This window comes from Cupressus sempervirens, chromosome 2 (genome assembly GCF_028749045.1).
Source record: "Cupressus sempervirens isolate cs-2001-9-10 chromosome 2, ASM2874904v1, whole genome shotgun sequence".
Classification (NCBI taxonomy): Eukaryota; Viridiplantae; Streptophyta; class Pinopsida; order Cupressales; family Cupressaceae; genus Cupressus; species Cupressus sempervirens.
This window is the reverse complement of record NC_143119.1, coordinates 363,740,056-363,760,565: the sequence shown is the minus strand read 5'-3', so window position 1 is coordinate 363,760,565 and position 20,510 is coordinate 363,740,056. Positions and strand designations below refer to the sequence as shown.

General features: G+C 31.7%; 1 pseudogene; it reads left to right on the top strand.

Moving 5' to 3' along the window:
- Positions 1-2,955: 2,955 nt before the first annotated feature.
- On the top strand, positions 2,956-3,279 carry LOC149572639 (ADP-ribosylation factor 1 pseudogene; annotated as a pseudogene).
- The last annotated feature ends 17,231 nt before the right edge of the window (positions 3,280-20,510 follow it).

Genomic DNA, 20,510 nt, shown 5'->3' with positions numbered 1-20,510 from the left:
AGAAAACAGTTTCATTTTATGATGCATCTTTTTGTTTGGGTTTCAATCACTTACTCCTACAATGCTTATTGAAACTTGGAATATGGATTGAGATATATTAATTGATGAAAATCACATGGCCTCTTGTTTTTAACATTTTTAACTCACTCATTAAATGGACACGAAATATAGTGGAATTTAAAACCATCAAGTTGATTCATTCTATGATGTATATAATTTTTTAAATTAAGAAACATGGTTTGCATCTAACCAAAAAAAATTTAAAGGGAGAACTCTAGAATTTTAAAAATTCTACATAATACCTCTATAGATTAAGATTATAGGCTAGATTCGTGATAAAGGTCACTCCATTAGCCACCAACATGCTTGGTTTTCCCTTATTTAGGTTCCTAAGGCTTCATTATATATACATTGTCTCTAAATTTTAGGTCATAGCCTAAAAGATATATCCCCTTCATAACTCTTATCTGATTCTAAGGGATCAAGTCAAGTTGACCTAAGCCCTATAGGTGTAAATGACATTATTATAATTAAGGTATACAAAGTTTCAAGTTGTTAAATTCCTTGTTTATAATCTAGGCATAAACTTGAATAAAATCACATGTATGCTAATGGAAGATGGTATCAAAGTGGTAATTGATGTAGAAAATTCTATTAATCTTTTGGTAATAGTATGGACATAGCCTTTAATAAAACCAAGATATATTTTTATCCACAAAGTTATCACATGTATCTTAGTGAAAGATGATATAAAAGTAATAATTAATTCAAGTAAATTCTATGCACATCCATTCATAGATTTTTATCATATAATTGAAATACATTTGTCACCTATTGTTCATATTTATATATCTCCAAGTTAGGCACTATAATATAAGTTCAAATAAAGTGGAATGATACCTAGTTTATTTCCCAAAGCAACCCCATTGTGTATAAAATTGGGATGATTTTACAAAATAGAATGTAGAACTCTAGATCAATAGTACAATGTATTAAAGTCTTAGATATGTAATTTTTGGAAGGATAAATAGACAAATTAAGGTCATTTATTATCACCAATTGAGGATGCACATTGATTTATTATTAGATCACACATAAGAAGGAACTTTAATTTTTTTCCTTCCATCTAGTTCTCATATATTGCCACCAATGGAAGATGCATAGTGAGTTATTAGACAACCCAAAAGAAGGATCCTCCATTCACTTCTGTCATAACCCCTCCTAAAGAGAATCCTATAATTATGGGATAAAATATAATAATAATTCATATACTATTCCTAAAGAAATAATATTGATAAACTATAAATATTTATGATCTATTTTACTTAATTATTTATATTATTTATATGAATATAATGAAATTATTATTCATAATAATAATATCAATATATACAAGGAATAAACAATGTAAATCAATAAGACGATAATATATCTAATTATTATCACATTTAAATTATAATAAATAAGATAAATAATATTAAATATACTTGATATATATAGTATATATCTAAATACACATAATAATATATCATTATGTAATATATTGATCTTAGGATATGTTTAATAATGATATAGTTATAATTTATCATAATATCTAAGATTACATAATATTGTAATAGTCTTTACATAATTTATATAATATAGTTAATATAATAATATAGTTTATAATAATTAAAAATAATATATAATTAATAAAATAATAAAATACCTTATTAATATAATTAATATTAATTTGAAAGGACACGACTCTATGAATATACTCATATATATATATAGATATATATATATATATATATATATATATATATATATATATATATATATATATATATATATATATATATATATATATATATATATATATATATATATATATATAATATCAACACATTGGAAAATAGATCAGAGAAAAGATTGAAAAAAGGAGAATGAAATCTATAGAAATCGTAGAAAATATAATAAAATAGATACAAATAAGAGATCAAGTCAGAAATAAGTAATGGACCCCCAATTTGGGTTCATTACTAATGGTATCAGAGCTAGTTTTCCTGCCAGCCTGTAAGAATAGTATAAATTCACTCTTGTGTCAGATTGGTAAAATCTTTTTCATAGAATAGATTGAGAAACATTATCTAATGGAGTGATCATAAGAATTATTGAAAATAATGCTCGTAGAAATAACATCTTAAGGAATCAATTACAAAAAAGCATTCTCCAAAATGATTATTACGGTTCATTTTTCTAAATCTATTATTGTTTTTATCTCTAATAGTCTTAGCCAAACTTTGCAATATCTTGATCACTACAATATACACCTTATTCATACCTTAGTGTATTTCATATCATCTCCATAGAAGACCTCCCAGTATATACCCATTGCAAAATGAAATCATCTATCCAGTTGGCAAAAAAAGAAAAAAAAGAAAAAGAAGAAAGAAAAAAGAAAAAGAATGCAGCATCTAGCCAAAAAATGAATTTTGAATGCATGTGAAGCCTTGAAAAAAACTTGTGAAGCATTTTAACATACATGAACACCTTCCTCATTATCCTACATCTTCAACATATTCATCGCATGTTATCCCAAGAACAAAGAAGCATTGAGTTGGCCCAGACAATGAGCTTGACGATTAGGTCAGTTCAGGTGAAACATAGATCACAAAACTTGTTGCAAAAGAAAAATGTGTCATCACTAAATCAATCTACAAGCATGTAATGATAATGCAACCACAAAAATACCTAAGCAACCACCAAAATACCTCTCCAAGAGGAATGTGAGGCATTAAATTGTTAATCTATTTTCATGTCAATCAGATGTAAAGAACACAATGACTTTATCATCTAGTATAAACTAAATCACAAAAACTTTGAGACAACATCTTCTAATAGGAATGATATGTATAAGATACAATACATGGACTAGAAGATACAATACCTAAAATTAAATTGATGTCAATTATGGAAAAAGTTGTACAGATGATACCCACAGTGGGGTTCAACATGGAGACAGTGAAGCACAAGAATGCCGCCTTCATTGTCTGTGAGGTTGGCGGACAAGAAAATCTTAGGCCGGTATGGAAATATTATAGTGGAGATTTCGCTGGCATTGTTTATGTGGTAGAGAGTGATGACAGGGAGCATATTGGTGGGGCAATATATGTGTTGCACTATTTACTTAGTGAGAAAGAATTAAGAGATGTTGTTATTCTTGAGTTTGCAAACAAGAATGATCACCTGAATGCAATGGATGTCATGGCATGGACAAGATTTGAGAAGATTTAGAGAGAATAATAGAATGCTACATGTTGTTATTAGATTAATATCATGGCAAATGGAGTTTGAAAACATGTTTCATTACCTCGCATCATATTTGATTAAGACACAGGTGGTGTGTCCTTTCAAAATATGACATGAACTTTAGAAAGAAGATAAATGAAATTTCTTCACACTATAATCGTGCTTGTGTGGATTTGAAAATAAGGAGGAATGAGGTCGAACAAAGAAAACCAATTAATATAAGTACAAGCCTAGACACAAAAATGAAGAAATCAATAAAGAATAAAATAAATGAACTACTATTCAAGCCAAATGATGGAGGAGATCAAACGTTGGAATTAGGAGGAAGAGATGATTAAAATACCAGTTAGAATTCCATCTAAAACTCTCAATAAAGCATAAAGTAATAAAGCCAAAATTATAATGGCTACATCATAAGAGGTACATGGTACTAAGCTAATGCATTTTATTAACTACTTGGTAGTTATCATTGTTATTTAAAATAGTTTTTATATAGTTTTCTCTATATAAATATACATAAATATATATGTGTGAGAAAATTTAGGAAAGATGTTTAAATATTGGAATATTATTTATTAATTCCAAGAAAACCATTTAATAACTTGATATTATATATCAAATGATATAAGCAAGACCATATGGAGGAAAATTTATGGTTTGATGCATATGAGATAAGTATTGGTCATTATTGAGTATTACATTTATTTACTCATCACTTGAATTTCATTACTCACTATTAAAGCTATTTGTTTTATCTATTCCTGTAAGGATGTTACTGTGGAATATGAGAGGCAAATTATTACAAAATTCCACATCATCACCCTAACACACAAAAGGTAATGAGGTAAGATATATATATATATACACACACACACACACACACACATATATATTTTGTGCATATATTGTTATGAAATAATCGATAGTGTCTTTCTTATTACTAACACATTTGTTATTGTGAAGAATATTGAATAATCTATCAATGATTCTAGTTACAAAGAAATGAAATCATAATATATGAAGAATGAAATGTAAATAAATGTTGATTTAAGGAAAACATAGTAATTTCAATTAATATGTCTCTCGTCCAAATTACGTAATCTTAGATAAGGAATTGGTGGGGGAAAGGTAGAGTAATTTCGAGCACTTGTCAGATACACTTGGAGCTTGCTTCACGCTCCCTCTGCACCGTCATTCTACCATCAAGATGATCGTAACAAGGAGAGAGAAAGTTGTTTGTGTAATATAAGAAGAAATCTTTCAAATGAACTAAGTAAATTAAATTTAATACTCATCTTCTCATCCACATTATGATATCCTAAGGTAGGGAGTGGGTGGAGGGAGAGGCAAAGTAATTTTGAGCACTTTTCGGATACGCTTGGAGCTTGTTTCATGTGCCCTCTGCACTGTAAATCTACCATGTTATGATGATCATAATAAGGAAAGGGAGAAAGATTCCTTCCAAAGGATTATGTAAATGAGAAAAGGGAACCCTACCACTTTCCTAGGGTGTTTACAATCAAGAGAAAACACCCTATTGTAGTGCTAGTTAAGGGAAAGATAGTAATGACTCCTTTTCACAAGAACCTTTCTAGCCAAACAAGCAATCCACTAAGTAGACCACTTCGTGTGGATGCCTAACACCCACCACTAGGGCCAAGGGGGCCAATGTTCCACTCTTGGGCTTAGTATGGAATTGGCTCGGATTGACTTATTATTATTCAAATTTCTTTGAAGTTTATATATATTTATATGCATGTACTGATGCTTATTTTGTGGTTGCAGGGTTCATAAGCCTAATGAAGAAGTATAGTGATTGTGCATTACTAATTTTAGGATCTTATCAAGGTTATGTATGATGTGTTTTCATCGTGTTTGCTCCATGTCTTCATCTGTCTACATCATGTATGCTTTGTGTTTATATGTGTCTACTTCATGCATGCTTCGTGATTGCTTTGTGTCTTCATACATTCATGTGTATACTTTGCATTTAGATGCATACTACATATGTGACTCTTTATAGAATAAATGAAGTAATATTACAAGTAAAAATTTGAATAGGATCTAGTAGTCAATTTCATTATTTAAGGTGAAACAAATATGAAAATGTTTATTGCTTGAGGACAAGCAAATTCAAGAGGGGCAAACTTGTCATGACCCCTCCTAAAGAGAATCCTATAATTATGGGATAAAATATAATAATAATTCATATACTATTCCTAAAGAAATAATATTGATAAACTATAAATATTTATGATCTATTTTACTTAATTATTTATATTATTTATATGAATATAATGAAATTATTATTCATAATAATAATATCAATATATACAAGGAATAAACAATGTAAATCAATAAGACGATAATATATCTAATTATTATCACATTTAAATTATAATAAATAAGATAAATAATATTAAATATACGTGATATATATATAGTATATATATATATAAATACATATAATAATATATCATTATTTAATATATTGATCTGAGGGTATGTTTAATAATGATATAGTTATAATTTATCATAATATCTAAGATTACATAATATTGTAATAGTCTTTACATAATTTATATAGTATAGTTAATATAATAATATAGTTTATAATCATTAAAAATAATATATAATTAATAAAATAATAAAATACCTTATTAATATAATTAATATTAATTTGAAAGGACACGACTCTATGAATATACTCATATATATAATATATCAACACATTGGAAAATAGATCAGAGAAAAGATTCAAAAAAAGAGAATGAAATCTATACAAATCGGAGAAAATATAATAAAAAGGATACAAATAAGAGATCAAGTCAGAAATAAGCAATGGACCCCCAATTTGGGTTCATTACAACTTCATCACCACTATTTGATTATGGATGAGATTTTGTTCTTTATATGTTTCATTCATGTCAATCTCATCTACTAGTATGTGAACATTCAATGCCTATAGCAATAATCAATCAAATCAGAAAGGGAGGTCAATCTTTCCTTGGCAATACAAGTGTTTTTGTTTATTTGTAGTGTCTACATGCAACTCATAATGATCATATTTGGACCATTTTCATCAGTGATTATTACAAAGGAAAACTTAATAAAATTTTTTTATTAATACATAGATGTCATGGTCCAGTCTAGTCACTACTAGTATAAGATTTTTACTAGTATGATTTTTTAGGTAATGGTCAATGATACAACATTAATTGTAGATTAAGGGGACCTATCTTGTTAAACTACAATTAAACCCTCTTATGGAGGGAACATAAAGGAGTTCTTAAAGACACATTGGGATAATGAACCCTATGCTAATTTCTTTCATTCTGTGTGTGTGTGTGTGTGTGTGTGTGTGTGTGAGAGAGAGAGAGAGAGAGAGAGAGTGATACATCTAATCTTATACTAAAGTGAACAAAATAAAATTAGATAGATTGAATATGAAAATGTTCATAGTAGATCCTTTCACACTTTTTTCTTGATAGGTAACATTTATTTATATTAATTAAAATGATGATTCTTACAATACTATGTCATAGTGTAAAGAGGACACTATAAAAATCCTCATATAACCCCCATTAACAAAAACATTAATGCATACTAGTAAAAAATGAATTAACACCTCCATACTACTCCCAACCCATTACATTAAGTGAAAGAAAAAATTGGTAGAGTCACTAGACATCCATAACAAGACCCTTCCAACTCAAACCTTGAACTAAGTTGCAACTTCCTCCTTGGTGAAATTTAGAATGGAGAGGTCACCCTCTACAGAGAACCACTGCCTTCTAGGGCCACTCATTTCTGCCTCCTCTGCCAAAGACATGTTGACCCACATTCCTACTCATGTGGACTCTATAGAAGCCTCACTTCTTTACTTTCCCAACTAGTGTCTCAATAGTTCTCCAAGTGGTTACACACTATTCCTTGGTGTCATCTTCATAAAACCCTTCTTCCCATCATCCAACACCTAGATCTTTTCTTGAAAAAAATTGACCACCTTCCTCCATCCTTCGATCACTTTTAGTATATGTACCACTTAGGGGTTTGCAAATGACCACATAACCAGAGGTTGCAACAAGGAATCACCACCTCCAATATTCCTCCATGGTTCCTACCCTATTTACATCCCTTCCCTGAGCTTGGCCCTATCAATGAACTGATCGACTCCCAAAAGCTATTGCGAGTTGATAAACACAACAATAACCCTTTGAATTTCCTCTTTTGTTTCTTTAACAACCAATGCAAGAGCCACAAAGAGGGATACAATGTCCAGATTGGTCCTCCTTCTCTAGTAGGAGTCCAAATATTTTGGGCCAAATATCTCCATAATATCACTCGTGAATTCCTAGTCTTTGATGAGATATACATTCTTCAGTCACCTCACCAAAATTTTCCCTTTATATTCTCGTGTTTGATTGTTTGACTTCAATGCAAAGTTGGCCTTTATTTCTAAAAACTTTGCTCAATTTCTTACGAAAAAAGAGACCCCTCCCTACTTAAAAATTCTCCCACAAAAGATCTAGAAGCCCACATTTTGAAATCTTGATGATTGCATATCCTTTGTCATGTGACAAGGATTACTTTCTCATGAGTGTCCTTGATAGCAGGGGTTAATTATTGGAAATCACTCCTTCAAAAAGGATGCAAGTGGACATAATGCCAGTTAAGACACACCATCCTCAATAAAATATAAGAAGTCCAAATTCTTCAAAAATGTTGTTTTGGTTCCCAAAGGGGGCATTCACTCTCAAGTTGGCCAATTTATATGCCACCTTATTTGCCTCCCTATAGACATGGGATATCTTGAAGTCCTCAAACTTCGTCAAGAGATGCTTTATCTGGCTAATGTGCTTATCAAGATGCCATGACTCCAATTTTCCTTTCTTTATCCTATTAATGATAATCTTTGAATTTCCTTCTAGATGCACTTAGTTGATACTAGCTTGACTCCTAACATTAGAGCCTCTTTTTTTGCTTCACATTCTACCACATTGTTGGTCCCATCCCTTAGTCTTTTAGCAAGAAGACCTATAGAGTTTCCTCCATGATCTTGTGTGATACTTCCAAATCCAAATATGTCTGTATTTCCTTAGGCAACCCCATCAAAATTTATTTGTATCCATCATTCCTCTAGTGGTTTCCAAAAACATCTTTCCTTTCATTGTGGAGGATTAACTAGGTCCTTTGACACTCTTATTTCATGCATTTTTTTTTCTCATTCACTAATTTTTTCTCCTTGCAAAGATATATATTGTTAAAACTCCATTTCATCACAACTTAATCATCTAACTTACAATCTTACAAGGCCATTCATAAGAAACAAGAAAATCAAGAAATTAGTAAGAACTATGGTATAAAATACTATAAAAATAAAATTACAATATTTAATACTGACAATTTACAACTAATACATCTATGTTAATCTAGTATATCTTAACACCAATTATCTACTAAAATGACTTCTTGGATTGCTCCATATCTATGTGAGAATTGGGGAGGCCTCTTAAATCTTGATTCCAAGGGGGAAATCTCAAAATATTATCATTATAATGGCATAGAAAGGGGCTGAAAGAAATATAAACATAATTGAAATTCCAAATATATGTAAAAATTCTTACTAGTTTTGAAACTTCCCTTGCTCCCATGGTAATGATATCAACAAAAGATACAACACTAAGGCACCCAAGAAAATAAAACAAAATAATTTAAATGTTTGGAAGGCCATTCATATATTCATTTAGTATATTTTTTGACCCTAATTTGTCGGGTTTTAATTTATAAAGCTAGGTGAGATTTGATGAGAAATACATGAGATTTGATGGATTTGTTGAGAACTAGGTTGGATTTAATAAGAAATGCCCCAATTAGGTTTTTGATTCATTCATTCATTTAGGATGTAGCAGTGAATATATCTTTGGTCTCTTGTTGTGCCCTTGTCATCTATGTCTTTGTAGTTATTTTTTCCAATAAATAATGAAGAAAAGGAAAAGGAAGGGTAGTAGGCAATCCAAATAATCCTTCATCGATCTTAGCTATGCTTGCATCCCTGTGAGTACCATAATTTTACATTCACTTACTTTCTACCATTACTACCAACACACATTATGCATTGGGTGATTAAAAAAAAATCCAATGGCATATTTGCACAATGCATGTAGCTCAATCCCTTCCTCTCATCTGCAATCTGACTGAAACAAAATGAAGTCATTTTCAATTTCTTTTTTGTTTATATTCCAATTTCATTGAAATTTTTACAATAAATGTAAGTGATGGCAAAATTTTCACCTTTTGGGACATAAACAAAAAAAAAGGAAAATCACAAGCTAAAATGGCCCAACATCGATAATGAAGGGAAAATGTATTAGTGTTAGTAAATTGCCCCTAAAACTATACACAAATAGATGTGTACTTTAGAAATCCAAAGTAAATTTTTTTGTGGGAAAATTACCTAAAAATAGATAATCTAGTTTAAATTAACTAATTAGGTGATTTGAATATTTAATTTTTCTTGATCAATATCTCCAATGAGGTATCTTGCAATCCAAGAAGTATCTTATCAAGACTTGTATAATTTTTATATCTTATATGATTTACCACATGAAGTGGATTAGAAAAAGTTAGCAACAAAAATAATAGAGATTAAGTAGGCCAAGTCAAACAACATTATTTTTAGAATATCATTGATATTATAATAGTTATTAGAAATGACTGTGAAATGTAAGAAAAGTTAGAGTGCAATAATGTAGCCACACAAGCATGCCTATGATCAAAATAAAGCCTTCTATGTCCTAAGAGAGATTGGTATCTAAATTCCATCATATGACTTATATACCAATTAAATTTACTTAGAAATCAAACTCAACTTCCCAACAAGGATTTTATTAATAGTGGCACCATATGCATCTTTTGTATAAAAACCTCATTAATTCCAAAAGGATGTACTTGATCATGAAAATTACATCTTTTAAGAAAGATGTGATGTATATTCATTAAAACACATGCATCAATATCCCACTATAAAAACCTAAATTCATAGTTCATTTAAATTCCAAAAGAATAGAAAGTATTCATTGCCCAATTTGTGTATCACCCAAAAATGTAAACCAAACATGAAATAAAAAAGATAAAAACAAGATCCTTGACTACTAACTTGTGATGCACAAAGTTGTGTAAAAATTTACATCAATAGCCCATTCCAATTATAAATTATAAAAATGAATGATATGCCCAATTTTCCTAACGCCCAAATGTAGACCAAACATGAAAGAAAAAAGACAAAAATAGTGGTATGTGTCATCCTAGATACCAAACTTGAATGAGTGGAGTTATAATTACATGAAACTTACTATATGTGAGCTAAAGTTGCTTTTCTTAATAAAATAAATATTAGCATAAATAGTGGTACATGTAATTTATGACACTTAACTTGGAATGAGTAGAATTATAATCACATGGAACTTTAGCATATGTGAGCTAAAGTCACTTTTCTTTATTAAATAAATATTAGCATAGTTTTTTTGTTAATTTATTTTTGTAAGAATGTATATAGATGTAAATGTTTGAGCACATTTTCTATCTATGTATAGGCATATGAATGAAAATAGGAAACACTATTTATTTCACACCAAGTATAATTAATATTTTCTATTGCATAATAGATTTGAAGGAAGCAAATAAAATACATTCAAAATAAAAATATATTTCCTAAAAGCTTCAAGTATGAGCTTGATCAAAAATAATCTAGAGAGTGCGAAATAAAAAATTATCATGAACAAACCAAACATTTTTATTGACTACATGTAAAACAATCTTGAACAAGAAAGATAAAATGAATAATTGAGATGTCATAATAACATTGACCACTATTCCCATTGATGCGTGAAGCTATATATTTCAAATCACAGATAATATTTTCTATTTAAGTGGTCAAATTATATGTTGTCATTTTCATTACAAAAGTCAAAAGAAAATGTTGTCATAAATTTATAAAATAAAAGTAAAATAATATTAATGATTATTAAAGGAACGTAAGTAAAATATTGACTAGAGAAGAGTTTAGATAACAATTAATTATTGATGATTTTTAACAATATTAACTAACTTAAATTTTATATTATAAATTATTATAAGAAAAAAATACTTAAAAATTAATGATAAATTAATTTACATGAAAGTATTGATATAACAAGATTCATAGTGATAGTAAAAATAATAATATCATTAAAAATGCTAAAAGAATGAAAACATGATATGTTTATATTCATCGAATACAATTCAAAGTTAGAATCATCAAGATGTGGAATGAACATGTATATGCAATATTATAATTATTCTAATTATTATTATTTATTAAGGTCGAGTAGACTCAAACCTAAGATCTCCTAGATAAGAGGCTCACAACTTACTTTTGTGATGTAGGCTTTTGCCTAATTTTAATAATAATAAAATCTATTATATAAAACACTCTAATTAATTATAATTTTGTATATAATGATAATTGTAGCAATAAATATTTTTTAATTATAATTGTTAGTGTAAATAAATAATTATTATTACACTTTACTTAAGTTTAGTTAGGTTAAATGCATTGTTTTATTATTTATCATATAGACACCTAGGAGTATGCATAGTCATATGAGTTGTCTTGTTGACAACACAGGAGTTTGCATATTCATCTAAGTTGTCATGTAGACAACACAATTGCTCACACTCTAATTAAGCACATGATGTCTACAACATCTCTTTACAAGATACACCTATGTAAAGCTTATCCTCTCATCATCGCACTAACTCCTGTGCTCAATGGAGGATAATCCACTCTTGGTGGACATGTTCTTAATTGTGAGGCTTATCACAACTTCTTTTTTGGATCTGCTATATTTTTTAAGGAAAATTTAGGCCTGCAGAGGAACAATTTTTATTGCAGGAACTTAGGTGGTCAAATCCCCAACACCCGCGGAATATTTCACTATAATATTCCATTTACAAATGGTATGTTCACAAATAGGCCAACAACCACACAAAACATGGTGGACTACATATCAAGCCGACAAAAGAACCTGGTGACCTCAAGCCAATACACTCTTTGTGAGTCTTTGTTTTTATAAACCTCAACAATCCAATTTGTGGTGCATGTGGGATTAATCCCACACCACCACCACACCACCTCTATCACTCCTCGGTGGCTCCATCATTGCTATTATGGCCCAACCAACATCGCTGACCACCATTCCTCGACTGCCAGTGACCTTGATCTCCCTAGTCAACAACAGTCAGTTCTGATGACTCACAACCTATGTAGCCTCCTCCAACGTCCAAATCAACATCTGACAAGGTGCTATATTAGTAGACATGTTAATAACATGACAGGCCACATCACTCACCACATAACTAGGACACATCAACAATCCACATTGGCATTTGTATGTTTTACCACGTCAGTGTACAGACTGCACAGTCAACCCTAGTCATACTGTCATGTCATCCAACATGCCTTTTTTTACTAACATCATCACAACCTTTAACCTAAATTTGATGGCCATTTGACCCCAGCAGGCCAAATTACACTATCACAAGGATTGTTTGGACTTCAATTTTAACACAGTGTTTTCCTCTACAAACCCCTCTCCATATGCAGTTTTGATTTGATAGTCCAACTTTGGGAGGCCATATCTCAGTCATCTGGACTCCAAATCAGGTGCAATTTTTTTGATTTAGGCTAGAATTTCTTGAATTTTTTAATGGTGCTATTATTTTCTAATTTTGTACATGGATTTGTTAGAAAAATCCATTTTTTGCTACTGTACCTATCCAACCCTACATTTTACAACTTCAAATGCTCCATACGGCTCATCTAGACACATTTTTAGGTTTCATTTTTTTTTAAAGTGCTTAATTTTTTATCTACTTTCCAAATATGTAATTAGATTATAGGCTTGTATGGATAGAAATACCACTTTCAGAAATAGGTCCTTTTTTGCATTGTATTACTTTGATCAAAATTCAAAATTGTTGTACATCTAAGCTACATTGCTAAGTACTAGATTTGAACTCCATGAGGAGGTTGTAAACAAAAAAATTAGAAGTCCACTTTTATCCATTTTGACAAGTGCCCTATTGTAATCACACTAAGTATAAAGTGCCTAAAGCATTCATTTGGCAGGGAGGGGAGGGGGGTGTTTGGGGGGGTTCTTTGATTGAGTGAAAGGGGGTGTGTGTCTTGTGCTCTTGTGTCTCCTTCATATTGTGCTCTTTCTTTTGCATTATGGGTTCTTTTTCTAAGCTAACACCACATAACTATGCTACTTGGAAAGAAAAGATAAAGGAACCATTAGTTGAAAAAGGTTTATTGCATTATGTAACTGGTGCAGCAAAGAAACCTAATGATGATGTTGATGAGTCTCATAAAGAAGACTAGACATCAAAAAAAGAAATAGCTCTAGGAACATTGTTATAGATTATCTCAAATCCTATAAAATATCATGTCAGGAACCTTAACAATCTAATAGAAGTTTGGGATAAACTTGAAGCATTGTATGGGATAGTAGAGGAAGATATGGCCTACACCATTGAGGAAAATATTCTCAAATTGGATCCTAGGGATTTTGACACCATCAAAGACTATCTTACCCAAGTAGATATGTATAGGGCACAACTTAAGGATTGTGGTGAACCCATCAAGGATGGAAAGTTGATCAAACATGTGATGACTCATCTTCCTCCTGAATATGCAACTTTTGTTTCTAGTTATAATACTCACAAATTAAAAATGGGTAGTGCCTTCACTAAGCCTTCATTCAAGTCATTTTCAGGAATGCTGGTCTTAGAACATGAAAAGTTAGTGAGTATGGGAATTCTCTAGTCTTCAAAGACCAAAGCCTTGGTAGCTAATCAAAGGAATCCAGGTGGTAAAAATTCCAACAAGAAGCAAAATAAATGGAAGGCTAAGCCACAAGATGACACACAACAATCTTCTTCTATCTCCTTGCATCAATCTTCCTCCGCACAATAATCTTCTTCACAATAAGGAAAGTATTTTTCCAAAAACAATAAGGGAAAAAACTTCAACACAAGGGAGAAGAAAACTTGTGCCTATTATAAGAAGAATGGTCATGATGAACATGATTGTAAGGATAAGAAAATTGATGAATTGTTAAACATAAGGAGGAAACATAAAATTGATGTGCCAAATATCTATAAGGATAAGGCAACTTGAACCGCTTCAAAAGGTAAGGGACAAGCTTTGGTAGAAAGTACAAACAATTCTAAGGAATGGGTTCTTGATTTAGGAGCTACACATCATATGGGTGCTTCAAGGGAGCATTTTTCCTCTTTGAAATGATCAAATGTACCTTAAATCTATGTGGGAAATGACACACAAGTGGAAGTTGAAGGAAAAGGGAATGTTGAGTTGGACAATGGTGTCTTCAAGGATGTTCTTCATGTTCCCAACCTTAGCACCAACCTTCTTTCAATCTACCAAATAACTCACTATGGATGTGGCAAAAAAGTAGAGTTCCTTCCTAATTCAGTTGCGGTGAAAAATCTAAAGGATGATTCTATGGTGGCAATTGGAAATGCTAATCATGAGACAAGACTTTATTCTTTTTCTCATTTTGTGCCTAAGTCCACTTCCCTTGCCTTGTTGACCCAGTCAAATCCACAAAGTAAACTATGGCATGAGAGGTTTGGACATCTCAATTAAAGCTACCTTCAATGACTTAGCAAAAAGGATATGGTCATAGGTCTACCTCAAGTCAAGTATTTAGAGGGTGTATGTATAGGTTGTGAAGCATGTAAGCATCTCAAAGAGAAGTTTGACAAGGGGAAGTCTTGGAGAGCCACTGTTGTTCTTGAATTCATTCATAGTGATGTAGCTGGCCCATTTCTAGTACCATCATTTGGAAAGGCTCGCTATGTTCTCACCTTCATTGATGACTTTTCACACTACACTTGGGCCTTTTTTCTTGCTCAGAAGAGTGAAGTATTCAATAATTTTATCACCTTCAAAGCTCAATTTGAGAAGCAATCAGGGAAAGCCATCAAGATTCTATGAATAGATAATGGAAGAGAATATGTGAACTCAAAGCTTATAGACTTTTGTACTCATGAAGGTATTGATCTTCAACATTTAGTTGCATAAAATCCATAGCAAAATGCTGTTTTTGAACGAAAGAATAGAACCCTTAAGGAGATGACCACTTTTATGCTACAACATAAGTCTCTAGATCAAGTTTTTTGCTCATAAGCCATGTTTTGTTCATATTAAATCCAAAATAGAAGTCTTCATAAGGAGTTAGATGGAATTACACCTTTTGAGGATTTGTGTGGCAGAAAACCAAGTGTAAAACACTTTAAAGTTTTTGGTTGTCCAGCATGGGCAAGGATAGCTCCACAAAGGTGGAAGACTTTGGAACCTCAAAGAAAACCTTGCATATTTGTTAGATATCTTGATCACATTAAGGCATACAAACTCATGGATCCAGAGACACATGAAATCTTCTTTGAGCAGAGTGTTCACTTTGAAGAAACTTTTCCAAGTTTGGCTCCTTCAACTCCTTCTTCCTCCTTCATGGAAAGTGAAGATAGTGAATTGGAAGATGATATCCCTTCAACTTTGACTTGTAGGACACCACCTCCATAGGGTCCACAAATGGCTGAGGATATTCCTTCTTATTTTTCCACTAGACCTCATTGGGCACAACAAACACTTGATCCAATAGGTTCATTGGTGGGGAATCCTTCAGATACTAGGAGGATAAAGTTACAATATAAATCATTTCCACATGCATACGTTGCCATTGCTTCTAATACATAGTCATTTAAGAAAGCATTAGGGATTCTTGAATGGGACAAGGCCATCGAGGAAGAATATAACTCTTTAATGGAAAAAAAACTTGGGACTTAGTTCCTCTTCCTAAAGGAAGAAAATTGGTTTGGTGTAAGTGGATCTATCAGACCAAGTTTGCAGTGGATGGAAGTGAGGATAAGCATAAGGCTAGACTTTTTGCCAAAGGTTTCTCACAAGTTCCTAGTATTGACTATACTATGACCTTTGCACCAATAGCTAGGATGAACTCCATTCATTTGAAACTAGCTATTGTTGTAGCTCATGGTTGGGTTGTTCATCAAATGGGTCTAAAAAGTGCATTCTTGAATGGGGATCTTCTTGAAGAGATTTATATGGAGTAGCCACAAGGGTTCACATAGGATCTACCTTGGTTTGCAAGCTAAACAATACTATCTATGGTCTTAAGTAGGCTCCTCAAGATTAGTATGCCAAGATGGATTCCTTCCTACTCTTAATAGGATTCACTAGGTGTCATTTAGATTCAAATGTCTACGTTCTTTAGAGGGATGTATCACACTTGAGACTCGTGCTTTATGTAGATGACTTGATAATTACAAGTACTTCATCCATCATTGCTAGTGTCAAGACTTCTTTGTAGGATAGATTTGCTATGATAGACTTGGGTTTACTTCATTATTTCCTTGGTATTGAGATCACACAGTCTTCAGCTAGGATCAAACTTTCTCAACCCAAGTATGCTTTTGATCTACTTGCTCAATTTCTCATGAGTGACTGCAAGCTAGCACCTACTTCCTTTCTTTCATGTGTTAAGTTAGATGTGAAGTGTTCCTCTCTACTTGTTGATGCTACATTGTATAGATAGTTGATTGGGAGTCTCATCTACTTGACACATACATGCCCTGACATAGCTTTTACATTTGGCATGGTTTCTCACTTCATGCAAGAGCCCCATGAGCTTCACTAGAAGGATGCCAAATGCATCTTGCACTACATATAGGGTACACATACACATGGGATACATAATGTAGTAGGTACTAGACTTTAGGCTATTGGTTATACAGAGTCAGACTATGTTGGGCATCTTGATTCTTGCAAGTCTACTTCAAGTTATATGTTTCATCTTTGTTCTAGCCCCATTTGTTGGTAGAGTAAAAATAAAATTACTATTGCTCTTTCTTCAACTGAGGCTGAGTATTGAGGAGCTATCACTGCAGCTACAAAAGTCATTTGGTTACTATATATTATGAAGGAGTTTAGATTTAACATACCTAAACCCACAATAATACATTGTGATAATTAGAGTACTATTGAGATCTCTTAATATCCAGTTCAACATCAGTGGACCAAACATATTCAGGTTCATATGCACTACATTAGAGAGTTGATACATGAGTAGATCATTGCATTGCAGTATTGTCCTATAGCAAAGAAAGTTGTAGATATCTTCACCAAGCCCTTCACTAAGGTCAAGTATCTTTAGTTTTGAGATCTCTTGGGGGTGCATGATGTTTCAAAAAGGGGAGTCCCTTGACATATAGGGACCTTTTCCTTCATAAGGTCTTTTTCTCTCTCATCTTCTTTATTCTACTTATCTGTCTTTTTAGGGTAGGGTTTTTCCCATGAGGTTTTCCCTCTTTCTCCATTTTTAGAGAGACTGCATTGGATCACATTATATGTAGAGCATTGCATTTATAAATGGGTAACTAAAATGTCCTAGTAGCCAGGACCCATTATGCATTTTCATCATAGCTTTTGTGAGCTTAAGTGCATTCCCCTAAGTTGCACTTAAGGGGGATGTTAGTGTAAATAATTAATTATTATTAAACTTTACTTAAGTTTACTTAGGTTAAATGCATTATTTTATTATTTATCATATAGACACCTAGGAGTATGGGTAGTTATATGAGTCGTCTTGTTGACAACATAGGAGTTTGCATATTCATCTAAATTGTCATGTAGATAGCATAGTTGTTTGCACTCTAATTAAGCACATGGTGTCTACAACATCTTTTTATGAGATACACCTATGTAAAGCTTATCCTCTCATCATTGCACTAACTCCTATGCTCAATGGAGGATAATCCACTCTTGGTGGACATGTGCTTAGTTGTGAGGCTTATCACTTTGCTAACTCCTAGTCATTCTAGATGCTTTTATATATAGGCACTTCTAGTGTATATGTACATATGATATTCTCAATATTGTTATTTTGATCATACTTTATCGGTCCATGTTGTGCTAGTGTTTGACCTTCTTGATCTTGGTGTTATTTTTCCCTAAGGAAAATTCTTACAATAATTATATAAGATAATTGTAAATTATAATTAATTTGAACCTTAATTTTATTTGTAAATATAATAATAGTGCTAATTTTATTTTATTGATATATATATTTTATTACATATGATTTTATTTAAAATTATTGTATACATAATATAATACTATCATATTATACATAAATCTTAATTATAATATAATATATTTTTTAATATATAATAATTAAGAACTTGTATCCCAATTTATTCAAGAGTTAGTTGAAATGGTGAGGCTCTACAAGTAGACATTGCTTTCTATGCCCATACTTGTAGGCCTTATGTGGCAACCTATGTGTTTCCTAGGTGTTTCTTGTTCTTTTATCATTTATAGGTGTCATGTGTTTGAAACCTTGTGTGTTTAACCTTCTTTTTGTAAAAAAAATGTTGGTCCATGGTTTTTATTTTACCAATTTTGGAAGGTGCCTCTTAGGGTTTTATCTTCTAGCATTTCACTGTGTATGATCTAGTTTTTTTGGATGCAAGAGGGAAATCATGACAAAGAGAGGCCAAAGTAAGGAAGAAACATCATTGATAAGAGTGGAATGAATATGGATGTGACTGGAAATGAAGTAGGTAGCATGGATAAACCATCTTATAAGGAAATGATTTCTAAAAAAAACAACACAGTTTCCTTAAAATTGTATTCTTTATGGGTGAAATTGTGCATGTTGTTTCTCAAGGGACTAAGAATGGATAGTCCCCCAAAGCCAATGGAGTAAGAAGCATCACATCAACAAATAATTCTCACCATGGAGGAGATAAAATGGGTAAGTCCGCTCTTTCTAGGCTGAAAATTCTCTCACTTTCTTTGAACAAACTCATGGTAAGAGTCATCTAGTCTAAGAAAAATTGATTAAAAATTTTGCATGGATAACAAGTTTTTTCCGACTAGCAAGTTTCTAGATGATTGGTTTAACAATGTTTGGGGTAAAAATTTAGCCATTGTTGTTAGTTTCATTTGAATGATTCAAAGAGGCATTTTTGTGATTTTTCCTAAAAATAAAAAAATGCTAGAAATTTTTTTTTAAAAACCTTCTAGAATGTAGGGCAAGCCCTATTTCAAGAATTCCCTTTGTCTCAAAAGGGTAATTTTGACCACGTTGTTGCAAAATGTTCTCCTCTTTGAATTGAGATAAGAAATCTCCATTCAAAATTTTGGCATTTTCTCACTCAAATTCTTAAACCTTTGGGATTGGTTTTACAAGTTGAAGAATTAAGGATAACACTCTCACACTTTAATGCTTGTGGTCTTATAGCTCTTGACCCTAAAGTTGGATTTCTAGATAGAACTGATTTAAACATTGAAGGAGATTGTTTCTCCTAGGATACTTCCTTATGAGGTAATATTGGAGCTTGTTTCTATTGTAAATTGAATGGCCATAAACATGAAGATTTCCCTTCATTAAAAATATTCGAAAGACCTTTGAAGGTCTTGATGGAACAATGGAAGAAATAATGGGGTGGCCTAATCGGCCTGAAGTGCCCCCCACCCCCACCCCCCCTCCAAGAATAGATAGTACTAGTAAAATGATGGTAAAAAAATATGAGAAGAATGTTGAAGAGAATAGTAAAATAGTTGAAGACAAAAACTTAAATGATGTTGAGAAGGTTTGCAAGGGAAGTGATAGATATGAGTATCAAATTTATTCCATATTGAATCCTTTTTTTGAGGATAAATTTGAGGTTCTCCCTATTAGAGGAGAAGATAATAGGTGTATGTTAATTGGTTGCCAGTCTATAGGCCCTAAGAATGTTTCTAACCCTATTAAATTGAATGCTTAATAGTTAGCTCTTAACTCTATTAAAGATAGAGCTTAAAAACTTAATAGAATTATCTTAGTAGTCATAGAGTAGGGTAGGGATCTACTAGAGATCTCACTTTCTCATGAGGAGGGTAGTGGAAACATAGATGGCCTAGCCAATATGGATGATAAATATACTCCTAATAATGAGGTCCCCTTTACTACAATTATTAATGAGAATAGCCTTAGAAAAAGAAAATGCAATGGAAGATCTATCTCTAGTCAAAAGGGAACCAATCAAAATCCTCATTATGAGATTTTGGATTGTTTTAATAGACT